The 17,681-nt window shown below is 42.7% G+C and overlaps 1 protein-coding gene across 1 annotated transcript in view; it reads right to left on the reverse strand.

The window, feature by feature from the left end:
- KRI1 (KRI1 homolog) overlaps window positions 1–17,681 on the reverse strand; it is a 1,261,256-nt gene that overhangs the window by 1,117,523 nt on the left and 126,052 nt on the right. The window lies entirely within an intron of this gene.

Consider the following 17,681-nt stretch of genomic DNA (forward strand, 5'->3'; position numbering starts at 1 on the left):
GCCCTACAAGAGGCCTCCAAAGAATCAAAACCACATTGTAAAGTATGTTTTCCCATTTGTTCAGCTGCATGCAATAAATCCTGCATTTCCTTGTTTTCTGGACATTCAGAGTTAGGCAACATTTTCTGTCTTAATAATGACATTAAGTATTGCTGATATTTAAGCATATGAAATTGACAATTTAAAGCCCTTATAGCCAAAGTAGCAGAAGTGTAAACTTTTTCCTCCCATCTGTCCAGTGCCCTTGAATCTCTATCAGAGGGAACAGGGTTTTTAGCAGTGGAAGCCTGGACTCCCTTAGGACCTCGAGATATAGTTTCTGGGTCAGCAGCAGGGTTTTTGTATAGAAATTTATGGGAATCTGGGACCCTGTAGTGTCTGTCTGGCTTAACAGGTGCAGGGGGTATAGAGTCTGGAGACAGGCCGGACTCTGAAAAAACATCATCTAAAATGTCCAGAACAGGGGGAATAACAAGGGGCCTGTCTGAGGATGTAAAAGAAAATCTCTGAGACTTTTCTTAGATTCTGAATAATCCTGGCTCTCCCAATGAAAGTACTCCCTCACGGTATGCAGGGTTTCCCCAAAGGAGTAATCTTCAGGAGGAGAAGCTGAAGGAAAAGTTCTTCGGCATCAGAATCCTCATAGGGAGGAAGAGTAGTCCTGATCAGAGGAGGAATGGAAACCTGATCTGAAGATTCATATTCTGTCTCTTGCCTAGGCCTCTTATCAGGAGGGGGATGGGGACCCCTGATCAAAGTAATAAGGTCTTCGGCCATTTTGAGCATCTGTTTTTTAGGCATGGAAGTCTGTCCTGGAGAATGTTGTACTTGTTTCTTTGTCTTTAGAGTTGCTTTAATCTTTGGCTTTGAAGCTGAAGATGACTTTACATATAACAGTGTAGGTCTGAAAACACCCTCAGAAGCCGATGCCTGCACAGTGGCTCTGGACCCATCTGAGGGAATAGTTTCCAAGGATCCAATACCTTGAGTATCCAGAGGCCCAGTCGGCTCCACGTGGGAGTCGGAAGTGGCCTGTGGCTCTGAGGTAGCGGGTGTCAGGGGCTGCGAAAGCGCCTCACTAACCTCTGGATATAATTTCGAGCACCCATTTGTCCAAGGTTATTAATTACCAGGCAGGTAGGTGCAGGGATAAATCGCCCCCTGACTGCATCCAGAGGAAGACAATTGGGCACCCCTTCAGGGATGTTGATGGGGAGTACCGGAGAAAGATTCCCTGGACCTCTAACTGTGTGGTCCATTCTGGCCCCTGGGGCAGTGCCTTCCATTGTTTCCCCCTCTGCCCTGGGGAAAGTATTTACCACGTGAGTCATAGAAAGGCCCTTTGGATTTCTTGAACCATAGTCTCACACTCCTCTGATTCCTTGAGTAGGGTTGTTGAGGAGTAGAGAAACATATGCCCACGGCAGATAGGGTCTTGCCATCTTGCTCACTTCTGGTCAAAGTTTCTTTAAGGTCTGGGCCAAAAACAGTAGATCCACCAGAAGGTGCATTGACAAATGACGCTTTGAATGGCTCCTTGAAGTCACATAAGCCCATCCAGGAATGCCATCTGATGGCTATGCCTGAACCTGCTGCTCTGGATGTCCCTTCGGCTGCATGTGCTATGAGCCTCATAGATGGATTGGAAATGGATTCAAGGGTTGCAAGCTGGGAGGAGACTATCTTGAACCTCCACAGCAACTGCTCCTGCCAGAGTGTTAGAAAGTTCCTTAATCAAATCGCTTTGTAACCTGGTAAAATGTGCCATGTAGTTCAACGGCCTTAACGCAAAGGTCTTTGAATTATAAATTTGTTTCCCGAATCTATCCAAGGTCCTAGACTCCTTGTTAGGAGGATGGATAGTTTTTGACTCACTTCTGCAAGTTCTTTTTTGGTGGCTGCTTCCACCACGGCATCAGCGGGGATTACTTTGGACCAATGTGATCCTTCCTTTGGTGCAGACAAAATATGGTCAGGCCTTTTGGGAATAGGCTCTATGGCGTTGGGTATCTTCCAAGCCTGCTGAGTTGTCAATTTTACAAGTTCATCAGCGGATGGAGAGAAATCCAAGAAGTGGAGGGTTGGGTGCAAAAAGCCTCCAGGTATACTGACTCCTCTGCTGAAGGTTTTGCAGACGACCAGTCACCCCTCTGTTTCAGTATTTCAAGGATATCCTCAAAGGAAACATCTTCAGGAGTGACTTTGGGGAACCTTCACCTTCATCGAAGTCAGTATTCTCGGTGCAAGATTCCTCTGGGGAGTCAAGGTGCTTCCTCTTGCACTTTCTCTTTACAGGGACTTCTTCGGGGGGGGGGGGGTTCCGGAGAAGTATCCTAAGTGGTAACCACCAGGGTGGGAGTTACCTGTGGCTTTTGCACCCACTGTCTGGGGGATGAGGTCAATGGCAGCTCCGGCTTAGAGGAAGGGGAAGATATTTGCCCCGACAGGGAAGGCAACAACTGAGAATCCCCAAGGGATAGTACCTTCTCCATGATATGGAAGGCAGCCCCCCCCCCCATAGAGGGATGGGAGCACCGTACTGTAAAGGACTACTTCGGAACTGGGGTCACACCCTGCACCGAGAAGACCGCCTCCACACCTGGAGCCTGAGTCTGAATTACAAGGGCCGATGCTCCGAGAGGCATGGAAGGCTCAGACGGAGCCAAAAAGGTATCATGTATCCCAGAACTAACCGTCGAGTCCCGACCGCGGGAGTACCCTGTGCAGAAGATCTGGAAAAAATCAAGGCTGTTGTCGGATACGAAGACTGGAAAGCTGTCGGAACTGACTCAGTCGGAGCCGGGGCTGTCAGAACCGAGGACTCCAAGGGCTCAGGTAGAGTTGGAGGAGGAGGAGTGTAAGTAGAGGTGGAATAAGCAGTTTCAATGCCGGCTTGGCTCTGAACAAAAGTTAATCCTCTTACCACTAGGAGCTAGTCCACTAACCTCATAATGTCCTGATCCGATAAACTTTCAGTAGACCTCACTGAAACTGTGGAAGGAGATCTGGACCGTCTGACTTCCACAAATGGGGTGCCCGTAAAAGGGTCCAAAGAAGGAGACTACATCGTTCTCAGTGCCCTAGGTAATTCTAAAGTCCTAGGTACTGATGGCTCAGACGGAGCCGAGGCCGAAGCATCAGAATGTTGTAAAAGTGTCTTGCTAGGCACTGGCAATTCTCCTGGTGCCGAAGAAGTTTTCAGAGCCAAGGAAGTTTTAGAAATTTTTCTCATCGGTTCCGAAGTTCCCGCTTCCACAGTTTTCTCTTTTAATCTAGAAACGGCCTCATCGAAAGGAGATTTTAATAGGCCTTTCAACAAAAGCTTATTTTTCCTTTCCATTAAGGTACGAGAGGAAAAACAATGACAAATAGCACAATTCTCTTGTAAATGAATTATGCCTAAGCAATACACACACAAGGTATGGCCATCTGAATTGGGTATTTTTCTTCACACTCGTTACATCTTTTGAAACCTGAAGGGCCCTTAGGTTTCATGGGAGATGGTCTCTTGTCAGACATATTCAAAAGGAAGAAAAAATACCAATAATGGTAACAGGGATACCCAAAGGGTTAAGAGAAGAGGTTACCAACAATGGTAAACAAAAGGAAATACCCCACGGTAAGAAAAGAAAACATTAAGAGGAGCAGGTAGCTTAAAGAAATAGATAAAGTTAACTACTAGAAGAATATACCAACAATGGTGACGGATACTCAAAGGGTTAAGAGAAGAGGTTACCAACAATGGTAAACAAAAGGAAATACCCCACGGTAAGAAAAGAAAACATTAAGAGGAGCAGGTAGCTTAAAGAAATAGATAAAGTTAACTACTAGAAGAATATACCAACAATGGTGACGGATACTCAAAGGGTTAAGAGAAGAGGTTACCAACAATGGTAAACAAAAGGAAATACCCCACGGTAAGAAAAGAAAACATTAAGAGAAGCAGGTAGCTTAAAGAAATAAAGTTAACTACTAGAAGAATATACCAACAATGGTGACGGATACTCAAAGGGTTAAGAGAAGAGGTTACCAACAATGGTAAACAAAAGGAAATACCTCACGGTAAGAAAAGAAAACAGTAAGAGGAGCGGGTAGCTTAAAGAAGTAGATAAAGTTAACTACTAGAAGAATATATAAAAAAAAGTTTTATAAAATAGTTTTATAACTCACAAAATTCACCAAGGCTCGAGAGATAATGAAGGCACATCTGGTCTGCGATGCGGCAAATAAAATCTGAGGTAATCTCTGTGAGAAGCATTATGGGTAGAGCCAGGCTTGAGAGTTTGAAGAGCACGAGCTGGAAAATAATGGCCGAGTCGGTTCCGAGGGTTCGGAACTGAAACCACCATCAAGGATTAGGTGAAGATTAACAACATCAGATCTAAAGTTGCTGGATCAGGTCTGTAAAGAGTATATAAAAACTTAAACGATTAAGGAACACTATACATATTTGTGTTTTTAGGGGCAGCTGGCTGGCTGTCAGGAAAACTGCAGGCAGTAACACACATCCTACACAGCTAACAGAACTGGAGCAATGGGTGTAGGCACTGGAAAATTCCTTCATTAACAGTTCATAGTATTTTCTTAGAGACTGAGAAATTTTCTCAGCATTCTCCTACTGAAAACACTGGCACATTCTAGAAAAAAGTCTCGGAGAAAGAGAACCTTCCACAGAGAGAGAGTCAGAATCTGAGATCTGTGTAGAAAACACTGCATCTGTCCCTTCCTCCTCTTACCCAGATTCAGAATCTTGGATCTCTTCGGGAAAGGTAGTATACTTCCTTTATTTTACCAGAAACCACTTCGGGAAAGGTAGCATACTTCTTTAATTTACCAAAAACCACTTCGGGAAAGGTAGCATACTTCTTTAATTTACCAAAAACCACTTCGGGATTGGCAGTATACTTCTTTAATTTACCAGAAACCACTTCGGGATAGGTAGTATACTTCTTTAATTTACCAGAAACCACTTCACAAGAAAGATCAGTAGTCTGAATTAAACCCTTAGCCAGACCACTAAACCACTCCTAAGGAAATCTTAGGAGTAGCAGCAGCTACATGTTTAGATTTCAGTTTCTTTTTGACAGGAAAAATGGAACCAACAGTGGTACTAATGGCAGCAGCTTCCCCAAGGATGAGCACAACCATTCTGACAAAACAGAGTCTTCTCTGATCCCTCTCCCAGGAGCAACAAGAGGGACTCTCCCTGGCCCACTGACGTGATCCCCAACAGACAGTGAGGATGTGACCAACTCCCAGTCCACAGTGGCTCTAGGTGCTACACCACTGAGATCTGGGGTAAATGAGAGATTTGAGGTAAAATTAACGGCCACAGCAGAGTCAACCACCTGCAGATGAGTCAAACTGGTAGCCTGATGTGATGGCAAAGGCTGCTTGCTTAACTTTTTCTTATTGTGGCTGGAGGAAGGACTGACTGTGTGACTGAAATTGTTCCATGTTCAAGCCAAAAACGGCGCCTCTTTCCTGGAGAAAGCAAGCAGCAAATAAATGCTAGTAAAAACAAAAAAAATCTTTTTTTAACAGAAAGACAAAGTAAAAAGCACTTTAAAACACTTTCTCAACTCCCCAAAGTAAAACAGACTCAATTTCTCCACAGAAAATAAATGGTTTCCAGTTACTTTAAAAACATTTTAAACTGACAGGAAAAAAAAAAAGAGTGATCCCATTTAAAAGTACAGTACAGTCTCATGACAGTCATTTTAAACCTAGGAGTTTGTGTTTTAACAAACTTTCAACAGGAAAGTGTTGAAAATAAACAAAACTATTAAATATTTTTCCTCCCAACTGGACCTTATCTGCCAAGCAAAAAAACAACACAAGCCAACCATTGATCCTCAAAAGCCTCACAGAAGTGTACCCTTCAGGTGCAGTAAAGCTCTGAAGGATTTGGCACCCACACTTGTGTTTCAGACAGCTCAGCTCGAGCTGCCTGACAGTTTGAGCATGCTGAAGGTGCCCTGAAGCTGGCAGGATATAATCTATATAGCTAATGCTACTGCTTAGGGTTACCACCTGTCCCACTTTGTGAGGAACAGTCCCTTTTTAGGCAGTTGCATCCTGACCAAAAATATTAAAATGGCAAATGTCCTGAGATTGTAGGATATAATTATGTCCCATATTTCATGTAATAGTTGCATAAAATAGTTATTTCTGTATTTTTGTTTGTGTCTTTCGGCTTTTTCCTGGTTAGGGGTCGCCACAGCGGAACTCCAGTCCGCTAATGATTGGCAGTAGATTTTTACGTACTGGCTTGCCGGGCCTAATGCACAACCTTCAACGAAGGAACACCCATTCACGCATGTCGCTACACAGAAGACACTCTGAGAATCGAACGGGCAACGTCTAACTGTGAGGCGACAACGCTACCGCAGCACCACCACCGCAGTCAACCCCCAAACACTCAATAAGGCTATTAATTATATGTACATTTACCAAAATTATCAAGTAACTGAAATGTAACACCGCACCGACCCCTTAACTGCAGTATTCTTTTAGAGCAATAATTCAGCTTCTAGTAGCAGGAATTCTTTACAACGATGGGACATGGCCCTTAATTTGTTTCTACAATATAGGTAAAACTGCCTACCTGTCTGTTTATTATCACCTGGTTTTGCTTCTACATGAAACAGACAAACACTCAGCAGACTTGCACATACATTTACAGAGATCAGCATCTAATAAAATAAAAAGCTATCTGTACAATGACGCTGCCCCTGTTTATCTTAAGGAGTTAATCTATTCTAACCCCAAATGGTGACTCATTAAGGGCTGCCATAATGATACAGTTCTTTATCCAAGGATTTTTCATCCCACATCACACAAACAGAAGATGACATTTTAATGCAGTCTCCTTCCTTTAATCTGTACGTTCCATGCACTCAGAATGAGAACACACTGGATTACTACACTGAGAAGATTTTGTCCACTGCACCTTTCATTCTTGTTCTTTCACATTTCTGAAGGAGACATTCATAAGACACATTACTTACTTACTTATACAGAATAAGAAATTCTAAGTTGCACTTCCAGTACGGCATTAAACGGGGAAGGCAGCATTCCACGTGCTCTCTGTACTGACTCCAGGAGATTGCAATATTACTGCCAAACCACTGACCTATAAACTAACAAAAGAAACACTAAGTAAATGAGGAAAGAAGCTGGATGTTGAAAAGAAGAAAATCAAAGCAAAAACGGAATACAACTGAATATTAGTGCTGCCTACAATCAGAGGGTGGAAACCAGCCATCAGCCATGTGTGAACCACACCAGCCAGCAGCCACATGTGAACCACACCAATTAAAACAGGACAGAAACTGGACAGAAAACTGACCCGACATCAGGAAAATAAGGGATGCCCTTTTGAACTACATTAAAAAAGGAATGCTAGAATACACAAGGCTAAATTAGCACTGAAAATACACCCAGATGATTCAGAAGAGCCGAAGAATGGGAAAATACATATGAAAACCAGATGGCCTCCTTAGAAGAAATAAATGACAAAATACAAGAGCTGGAAGATTGACAGCTCCAAGAAAGCTTACATTTTATCAATGTACCTGAAAGGTCTGAGGGGAAAGACAGTCAAGGATTTGTCAGACTTACTTTCCCAGTGGCGTGATATAACCAAAGACAAGATAAAGGTAGATAAAGTCCATCTGGTATCGGCCTGTCAGAGATCACAAGCTCCATCTTCTACACCGACATTAGCCAAAATAAAAACCTACTAGCTCAAAGAGCAGCTAATAAGTTCCCCATGGAAGAAGGGAAAACAGTTGAAAATAAGAACTCAACAGGTGTTTATGGAGAAAGACTACTTGTTTAAGACTCACGCGCAAAGATGATGATTTATCCCTTACTTTAAACTGAGTTGGTGATTGCAACTGCACTTTAGACAACTCTACTCTGAATTTTTTTTACGTTTTCAATCCTGTAAGTACAGTCATTCGTTTTGGACCATCATACATACGAAGAGGAACATTCACAGAATTCAACAACAAACAGTGAATCCCATAAAGACTGATGCAATGACCCTAAATGGCCAGCTGCATGGAAAGCCTTCCTGTATTTAAGCAGAACATGCAGGAATGACAGAGGGAAATGCAGTCCTTCATAAGAAGTATGAACGGAAGTGCTGGCGCAGAAGTCAGTAACATCATGGGGCAAAGTGTTACAGCAGGATCGTAAAAGTTGGGGAAACGCTGGACAAATACACTTAGAGGTTGAGAGAATCAACTACATAAACAAATGTCTGACAAGCCTTTAAGGCTCTGCAGTACTCTGTGAATTATATCACTTAAGGTAGGTAATAAAGAGCTATATGCGCCAGTTGTGTAAATAAGGAGATTACTGGGAAGAAGTTATCACTTTATTTATGACCAGGGAATTACCTCCAAGAAACGCGCCACAAAATTTAAAATATGGCTTTTGACATCTCGTCAGCAAATGTTAAGCAGTGCCTCAGACTAATTTGTTTGTTTCAATCATTCTCAACACTTAGTGACTAAGCTCCAATGAGTTACATGCCTGCTGTAGAAGATGAGGGGAGAGAAAGAAGGCCTGGCTCTCGTGACACCCTTAGCATGCACGCTGACAAGCAAAGACAAAAGTGACATTAAACTTCAATTTGGGTTGTGAGACAATCTTAAAAGGTGGGGGTTAATTTAATTAATTAATTGATTCATTGATTGATTAAACAAACAAACACACACATGTGCTGACACATTATACCCAGGGGGGGCAGTACTTAACAAACCTAACACCAGCACTGACATCCCTGAATATATGCATGTAAACCACAGCAACTGCAAGGAGATACACAGCTGAGCAACTGCTAGTCACAGGAGTGCAGTGCTCCTAATATGTATACAGTACACTGCATTCAGGAGTGTAGTGCTCCTAATATGTACACAGTACACTGCATTCAGAGCAGTACACTGCTCCTAATATGTACACAGTACACTGCATTCAGAGCAGCACAGTGCTCCTAATATGTGTATAGTACACTGCATTCAGGGGAGACTAGTGCTCCTAATATGTATACAGTACACTGCATTCAGAGGAGTGTAGTGCTCCTAATATGTATACAGTACACTGCATTCAGAGGAGTGTAATGTTCCTAATATGTATAAAGTACACTGCATTCCCAGGAGAGTAGTGCTCCTAATATGTATACAGTACACTGCATTCAGAGGAATGTAGTGCTCATAATATGTATACAGTAAACATGACATACAGTAACCTGCACAGCCAATAATACACCTATTAATGTGATAGCCATGACATACACTAACCGACAGAGCCAACAATACACCTATTACTGTGACAAACATGACCTACTGTAACCTACAGAACCAACAATACAGCTATTACTCTGATAAACATGACTTGCAGTAAATTACACAACCAATAATGCACCTATTACTGTGACAAACATGACCTACAGTAAATTACAGAGCTAACAATACACCTATTACTGTGACAAACATGACCTACAGCAACCTACACAGAAAACAATACACTTATTACTCTGACAAACATGACCTACAGTAACCTACACAGCCGATAATACACCTATTGCTGTGACAAATGACCTGCAGTAAACAACGGAGCCAACAATGCACCTATTACTGTGACAAACATGACCTACACTAACTTACAGAGGCAACAATACATCTATTACTGTGACAAACATGACCTACAGTAACCTACACAGCCAACAATACACCTATTACTCTGACAAACATGCCCTATAGTTATTTCTGTATGTAAAATATCTAAATGTTACAAGAAACAGAATAAGCAACTAAACTGCTACAAGAATAAGCTTTCATTTAGGCAAAAAAATAAAGTTCTATCCTTTTTACTGACAGTGGGTATGTGTTGGCCTGTAAAATCTGATGTGTGTCCTGAAAATGTCCCACTTTGGCCATTTGAAAAGGTGGCTCAGTGATCATCATGACGAAGATCACAGATTGATTTAATATAGAGCATAGTAATAACAATCAGACTACTTTGGCAGTTTACAGTGTGTTAAATTTTCTTCCAGTAGTTAATATCTGTTAGGTACTACGTTTCTGTTTCTCATTTGTATCTGTGATAGTTATATATGCATAATACTAAATAGTCACTATCACAGACCTGCTTGGTGCTTGCAGTACTAGTTTCCTAAATAATGCCAATGGTTTTGTGATCATCTCAGAAACACTGAGCACAAAGCATACTTGAGTGAAACTTAACACACAAAAGCTCTTTTTTTTCCATTTCTTTTATTTTTTGCAGAGAGGCAAGCCTCCACAGCACGAAGCACCCCCATATGGGAAGCTGCCAACATACCTTTCAATCACACAGAGCAGGAAATATGAACAAAGCCATAAAAATGGGGGGACAAAGACCTGAAAATAGGGATGATTTTAAATACTGCTCTTAGAAACTTAGAAAGTCAATAAAAAGAAGTTATGTCTTACCATAACATTCCATCTGTGTTGTAGATCTTCACTCATTCCTTACTGATGGGACTTCAGTTCCATCCTTGGAACCAACTTGGCCAATACACAACCTCGCGCCACCAAAAAACTCTCAAGCTAAGTCCAACCTATTGTGCCCTTCTCCTCCTATCTTCAGATAGAGTTTACCCACCCGGAGTAGAAACAATGGAGACACTGGAGGCTCTATCTGAGCAAATGCCCTATCAGGCAGACAGGACCAAAAGATCCCCCAGGAGTCTTCAGGCAGGGGGTAGGGGGGTGAGACGCAAGGAATAAATGAAGATCTACAACACAGATGGAACATTATGATAACATATAATTTCTTTACCTGATGCTGTAAATCTTCATTGACTCCTTACCGATGGGATCGAGTTCCCAGCTACTTTATGTCCTGGGAGACCCTATGGAAGGATATTCTAGAGCACCGTTGAGCCAAAGGATGCTCTTCCCCTGGAGGCCATATCCAATTTGTAATGCATGATAAAGGTATGGGGGGTTGCCCAAGTGGCTGCTGTGCAGATATCATCCATACAGGCTCTGGAATGAAATGCCACTGAAATGGACACTGACCTAGTGGAGTGACCCTTGACTCTAACAGGCAAAGTTAATTTGTTCTTTTGATAGACAAAGGTAATGCAATCTCTTAGCCATTTTGACAAGATGACTTTGGGAACCGCTTTGCCCAATTTGGGGCCTGAAAAAGCTATGAATAGCTGGTCCAACTTTCTGAAGGATTTAGTTCTGTCTAAGTAAAAATGTAGCTGTCTATGCACATCCAACATGTGTAAACGGTATTCACCTTTATTAGAGAATTTTCAGAAAAAGACTGGTATATCAAAGGACTGGTTGAGACTTGAATTTGAGATCACCTTGGGCAAAAAGGAAGAGTTAGTTCAAAGTGATACTCTCTCATTATGGAAAATCAAATAGGGAGATTAACAAACAACGCTTGCAACTCTGATACCCTCCTGGCTGAGGTGATGGCTACCAGGAATAAGGTTTTCCAGTATAAAAATTTTATGTCACGTGTGGCAGAAGATTTGAAAGGTGAACTGGTTAGAGTTTGTAGGACCCAAGTCAAAATCCAATATTCAATAGGGTTTTTAACAGGCAGTCTGAGGTGTTATAGACTGGGATTGAAAGTGAGTCTAGTCCTTGTTCTTTAGCCCAAATTACAAACCTGGCCCATTTACTGTGATAGAATTTCCTGGTGGAGGGTTTATGAGAAGCCAGAAGAATCTTTCGGACTGGGGATAGGTTCATCTGATTGGCAATCAGCGGAAGTGGAGATACCAAGCGGTCAGCTTGAGACTGTCAAGGCTGGGATGGACCAGTCTCTGCGGCTGAGACAGGAGTCCCGGGGTTTGATCCAGGGTCCACTGGGGGTGAACCAAACTTGACGGGGCCAATAATGTGCAATGAGGATTATCTTGTTTCTAAGCCGTTGTGCTTTCTTCAAGAACTGTGGAATAAGGGGAATAGAGGGAAAGGCATGCAGTAGACCCGGGGGCCAATCGTGTATCAGAGCATGTCACAGTGACTCCTCCTATGAGGGGAATCAGGGTGAAGAAGCTGCTGCATTTGTGGTTCAAGGTGGAAGCAAAGAGGTGGCAGCAAAGCTGGCCCAAACAACAAAAAATCTGAGTCACTACTACAGGGAGACCACTCATGAGGCATCAAAATGCTCCTGCTCAATTTGTCTGCACTCAGACTGGAATTGCCAGGAATGTGCATTGCTAGTAGAAAGTAGTTGGAAGCGATCGCCTATTGCCACACTCTTAGGGCTTCCTGGCATAAAGGGTAGGATCTGGTTCCTCTTTGCTTGTTGATGTACCAGACTACTGACATATTGTCTGACTGGATAGCAACTGTCCCCGACGGAAGGGGTGCTTGCAATGCTTGCAACGCTAAGAGCACCGCCCTCAGTTCTAGGATATTGATATGCAGTTTGGCCGCTAAGGGGGACCAAGTGCCTTGGACGATCTTTCCTTGAAAATGCTGCATCCCTCTGACTAGGTGGAACATCAGGGATTCACCTTAGAGGTCTGAGGAAAGGTCGAAGGGGATATGGTAACCTCTGGTTATTATCCTCTGCACCCAGGCTTCTGGTGTTATCGATTGCCAGGCTAAGTGGTGCAGGGAAAAATGTCCCCCAACTGCTTCCAGAGGTAAGCAATCGGGCTGCTCTTCAGGAGTGCTGATAGGGCTGACCAGAGAAGAATCTCTGGAAACCTGGTTTCCCGGGCCCCCTCTGCCATGGTAGGGGCATCTCCCTAATGAGTTCCCCCCTCTGCCCCGAGGGGACTGCTCGCCATGCGTGTTGCAGAGAGGTTCTTGGGATTTCTTGAACCACATCTTTCCACCCCACGAATTCCTGGAGTAGGATCATTGAGGGGTCGAAAAATGTATGCCCACGGCAAATAGGGTCTTTCCGTCCTTCTCACACCTGGCTAATGTGTCCTTAACTTTTGGGCCAAACAAGAAAGACTCATCAACAGAAGCACTGACAAAGGAGACTTGAAGGGGTCACAAAAGCCCATCCAGACGTGATGTCTCATGACAACACCTGAAGCGGCTACTCTGGCTGCCCCCTCGGTGTGAGCTATCAACCACATAAAGGAGTTAGACATGTACTCTAGGGTGGCAAGCTGAGAGGCGACTATCTCGCACCTCTTCAGGTAATACCCCCACCAAAGTACTTGAAAGTTCTGTAATCAGGTCCGTTTGGAGACATGTAAAATGTGCCATGTAATTCAGTGTCCATATGGAGAAGGTCACTGAAGTGCAAGTCCGCTTCCCTAGTCTGTCTATTGTCCAGTACTCCCTGTTCAGAGGATGGACAGTCAAACTTTCTTCCGCTAGTTCTTTCTTAGTGGCCGTCGCCACAACCATGGAGTCTACTACCAAAAACCTTTGGACCAGTGAGGGTGGTCTTCTGGTGGGGAAAGAATTTTATCAGGCCTCTGGGGAATCAGCTCAACGTTGTCAGGGGCCTTCCAGGCACGCTGCACAATGAGTTTAATCAGCTCATCTGCAGAAGGGGTCACCCAGGAAGTAGATGTTCGAGTACAGAAGGCTTGCAAGAATACAGATTCCTCAGTAGAAGGGTTGATGGGCTTCCAGTCGCCCCTCTTTTTTCAGGATCTCCAGTATGTCTTAGAATGAGACATCTTCAGGGGTGACCGTGGGGACCCTTCTCCCTCATCAAAATCTGTATAGTCGGTGACAGATGCCTCAGGGGAATCTATGTGCTTCCTTTTGCACATTCTCTTTCGGGGTGGCTCCTCAGTGGGATCTTCTGGGGAGGACTCCAATGAGTGTGTGTCCTGAAGCAAGGTTTCTTGCTGCTCCCATGCTTGAAGTCCCTGCATAGTGGGCTGCATCAACTGCATGCCAGAGGAAAGAGAAAGGTCAGGTTCCAACGCTGGAGATGCCAACTGCATGCTTGCAGAAGCAAGAACCCTCTCCATCACCTGGAAGGCAGGCCCAACCTATAAAGAGGGATGGGAGCCTGGAACTAAGAGGGACACCCTCAGAACTGGGGTCACCCCCCCCCATCCGATGAGCCCACCTCTAGGATAGGAGCCCCAAGAGGACTTAGGAGCTGCAGGAACAGCCGGAACTGTAGACAGCACCATAGAAAAAAATTGGCGCCGAAATAGGGGTCACGGTGCCAAACAGACCAGTCATGATCTCGAGGGTAGACCGGCTTCGAATGGAGCGAAGTCCAGAGGGTAAGCTCCAGTACAGTGGAAGGGAACATCACAGGAACCAAAGGCATAGGCACCGGGGTAGACATCAATACAATGGGCTGCAAAGAGGTTGAAGGAGGATATGTTGGAGTCTGTACAGAAAAACATTCAGCTCCAGGTGGGAGGGAAGTCTTGGTAGGGGCCGGAATTCCTCTGGCTGCCAAGAGCTGATCGACGAGCCTCACTACATCTACTTCAGAAAGACTCCTGGTGGACAGTGTTGATACTCCGGAATAAGGGTCAGGTCTCTCAAGAAAAGGACTATACTGTTGTCTAAGGAAGGGGTCGATAGTAGGGGAGTATTTGGTCCTGGGCAAAATTTCAGGTTTTGGTACCAAGGATGGAGCCATGAAGGAAGTCATTGTCGGTGCCGAAATTGTGTCTGGTACCAAAGTAACTATCAGTACCGAAGCAGATATCAGTGTTGTCAGTTCCGTGGTAGCCAACTTCGGCATCGTAGCGCTAGTCATAGGATCTGGAGTCGAAATAGTCGGTGCAGACATCTTAGGTATTTTTGGTTCAGATACTGTCAGAGCATTTCGATTCCGTAGAATTTGGGTAAGCCAGAACTGAGTGGCTTCTCTTTTTCTTTTCTTTCCTGAGGGGTGGTGAGACCTCTGCATCAGAAAGGGCCTCAGATAAAGGGGGTTTTAATAAACCCTTCAGAATCAGTTTATTCTTTCACTCTGCCAGAGTGCGAGAGCAAAACTTTTTACACAGATCACATGGAAGTTGTATCTGGAGGTGGGAAACTCCGAGACAGTAGACGCACGAAAGATGCCCATCAGAATTGGACATTTTTCGCCCACACTTGTACAATGGTACTAAGACTTTGGTAAAGGGTACGAAAGGGGAGAAAAACTCACAAAGTATAAGGTAGAGAAAAGTATTATCACTAAGAAAACAAAGGGCTACAAAAATATTTAGCAATGTAGATATCAAAAATTCTATTGCTTAGCTGAGAGCTGGCTTGGCACGTCTTGAGAAGTACGCGGCAAATGAGATCTGAAGATAGGAGGAGAGGGGCACTATGGGTAGGACTTAGCTTGAGAGCTTTTTGGCTGGCTCAAGCTTGTGTATTGGCCAAGTCAGTTACAAGGATGGAACCCAAGTCCCACCAGTAAGGAATGAAAGAAGATTTACAACATCAAATTAAAAGGTTTTGGATCAGCATTAATTTTTTGGTCTGGAGTTTGAAACTCAAATCTCTATCATTATTTTCTGAATTCAATCTTCAATAATTAGCCAGTGATTTGCCAGAAAACTAAAAGTTTATGAAGAGACAAAAAACATAAGGCAAAAATCTGGAAAGTTGAGAGCTATAGCTGCCAACCCCTCTGTTACATATATCACACTCTCCTGCGGAAAATGGAAACCTCAAAGAAAGAGCAATCACCGCTGTTAATATAACATCTCTGGAAATGCACAATTAGTACTTGATAATAAGGGAGTCAATCATTAGTGTAGCACTATTAAGCATGGCACTCATTGTTTTTACTGTTTTAATTTCTCCAAGTCTTTTGGGTTTCTAATACCATGACACATTCAGTTGCTGCCTGATTTTCATCTACTTCTGGTTTGATTTCCATTCCTGCTTGAAGCTGATATGCTTCTGCTAGATTAAGCAGAGAAGTCATCTTAGATTTATTCTCCTCATGTTTCAAAACTTTCACTATGTTTGGGTCTTGTGAGGTCAGCAGATGTGTGGAGTCCCACGATTGCAGATTTATACATATAATCAGTTTCAAGGAGGCCCATCCCCTCCTTCGGAACGGGGAATATGTAATCTTGATATACACTGATTTTTATAAATCATTTGGTGAGCATGAAGCATCCCTCTTGTTTTCCTATCTAATCTATCCAACACATTTTGGGGCCAGTCAATCACTCCAAAACTGTAAGTTAGGACAGGAACAGCAAACTGGTTTATAGCTTGGGTTTTGTTCTTAGATGTCAGTGCTGTTTTCAGGATTAATTTAAGTCTTTTGAAGTATTCCCAAGTTTTATTCGCATTTGTTTGTGTTTTATTGTTGATCCTTCATCCATTCCCAAGTATTTATACACTCCCTCTTGCTCAAGTTCCTTTATATCACATTCTTGTCCCAAACTGATGTTTTTCTGGTGTTAACAGTTTTCCTGCTTTAAAGGTTGCTTTTGCACATTTATCAAGACCAAATGACATTCTTATATCATCTGAAAAAGTTTTAACAACTTGCAGTTGTGCTTTCAGTTCCACATCTGATGAGCTATACAGTTTTAAATCATCGACAAAGAGAAGATGAGAAATCTTTACACTTCGTTGTTTTCTAGGAGCCAGATTATAGCCATGGTCTAAGCTGTTGAGTAAACAGTTTAATGGGTTAAGGGCAAGGCAGAATAGGAACGGTGACAGAGTCACCTTGTAATATCCCCCTTTAAATTTTTATCCCTGGGATAATAATTTGTCCTTTATCATGGCTTAATTCCAAAGTGGTCTGCCACTGTTTCATGGTCAGTGTAATGTAGTCAATTAATGTAGAGTGCATCTTATACGTTTTTAAGCACTCTTTTATCCATGAATGTGGGATATTATCAAATGCTTTTTTGTAGTCTGTCCATGCCATACTTAGATTCTTCCCCTTTTTACAGTTCTCCACTATGACTTTATTTAACAACAAATTAGCCTTTGTTCCATATGACTTTCTTTTATTGCCCTTTTGTTCTACTTCCATAACTGAGTTTTCTTCTAAATGACTATAAACTCTGTTGGCATCAATTTCCATGTATAGTTTATACATTGTCGGAAGGCAAGTTATTGGACTATAATTTTTAGGGTAGATTTCTTTCTTAAGTAGGAGCAATGTTTTTCCTGTTGTTAACCAGGTTGGTGTCTGTTCGGGGTGCAGATATAAATAGTTCTTATTCATGGATAAATCTTCGTGCAAAGATGTTAACACTTTCAGCCAAGTTAGGTACTGCATCTGGGCCTGCGGTTTTCCAATTAGAGGCTTTTCTTAACTTTGTTTCTCTCTCTCTCTGTTATTTATTACTTCATCCCATTTCATATCCTGTTCCTTTAAACTTCTTTCTTTTACTTCTACTATCCATTTAGCATCTTTGTTATGTTCCACAGGATCTTCATAGATACATCTACTAAATGTATCTATTTCTTCTTTTTTAGCAGTCATTCAATTCCTTTTACCTTTTTTCCCAATTCTCTATAAAACTTTTTTTGGGTCATCAATGTTGTTGTTTTTCTTTCGGCTTTTCCCAGTTAGGGGTCGCCACAAGGGAACTCTGGTCCACTAATGATTGGCAGTCGATCAATAATTTGCTTATTTCATACTTTTCCTTTATATTTATTTTTGTATCTTCTAAGTTTTTCCGCATGTGCTGAAATTTTTAGTTTATTTGTGACAGTATATGATGGATCCTGATCCGTTAT

The sequence above is a fragment of the Protopterus annectens genome, chromosome 9.part0, assembly GCF_019279795.1.
Source record: "Protopterus annectens isolate FY-2018-M chromosome 9.part0, PAN1.0, whole genome shotgun sequence".
Classification (NCBI taxonomy): Eukaryota; Metazoa; Chordata; order Ceratodontiformes; family Protopteridae; genus Protopterus; species Protopterus annectens.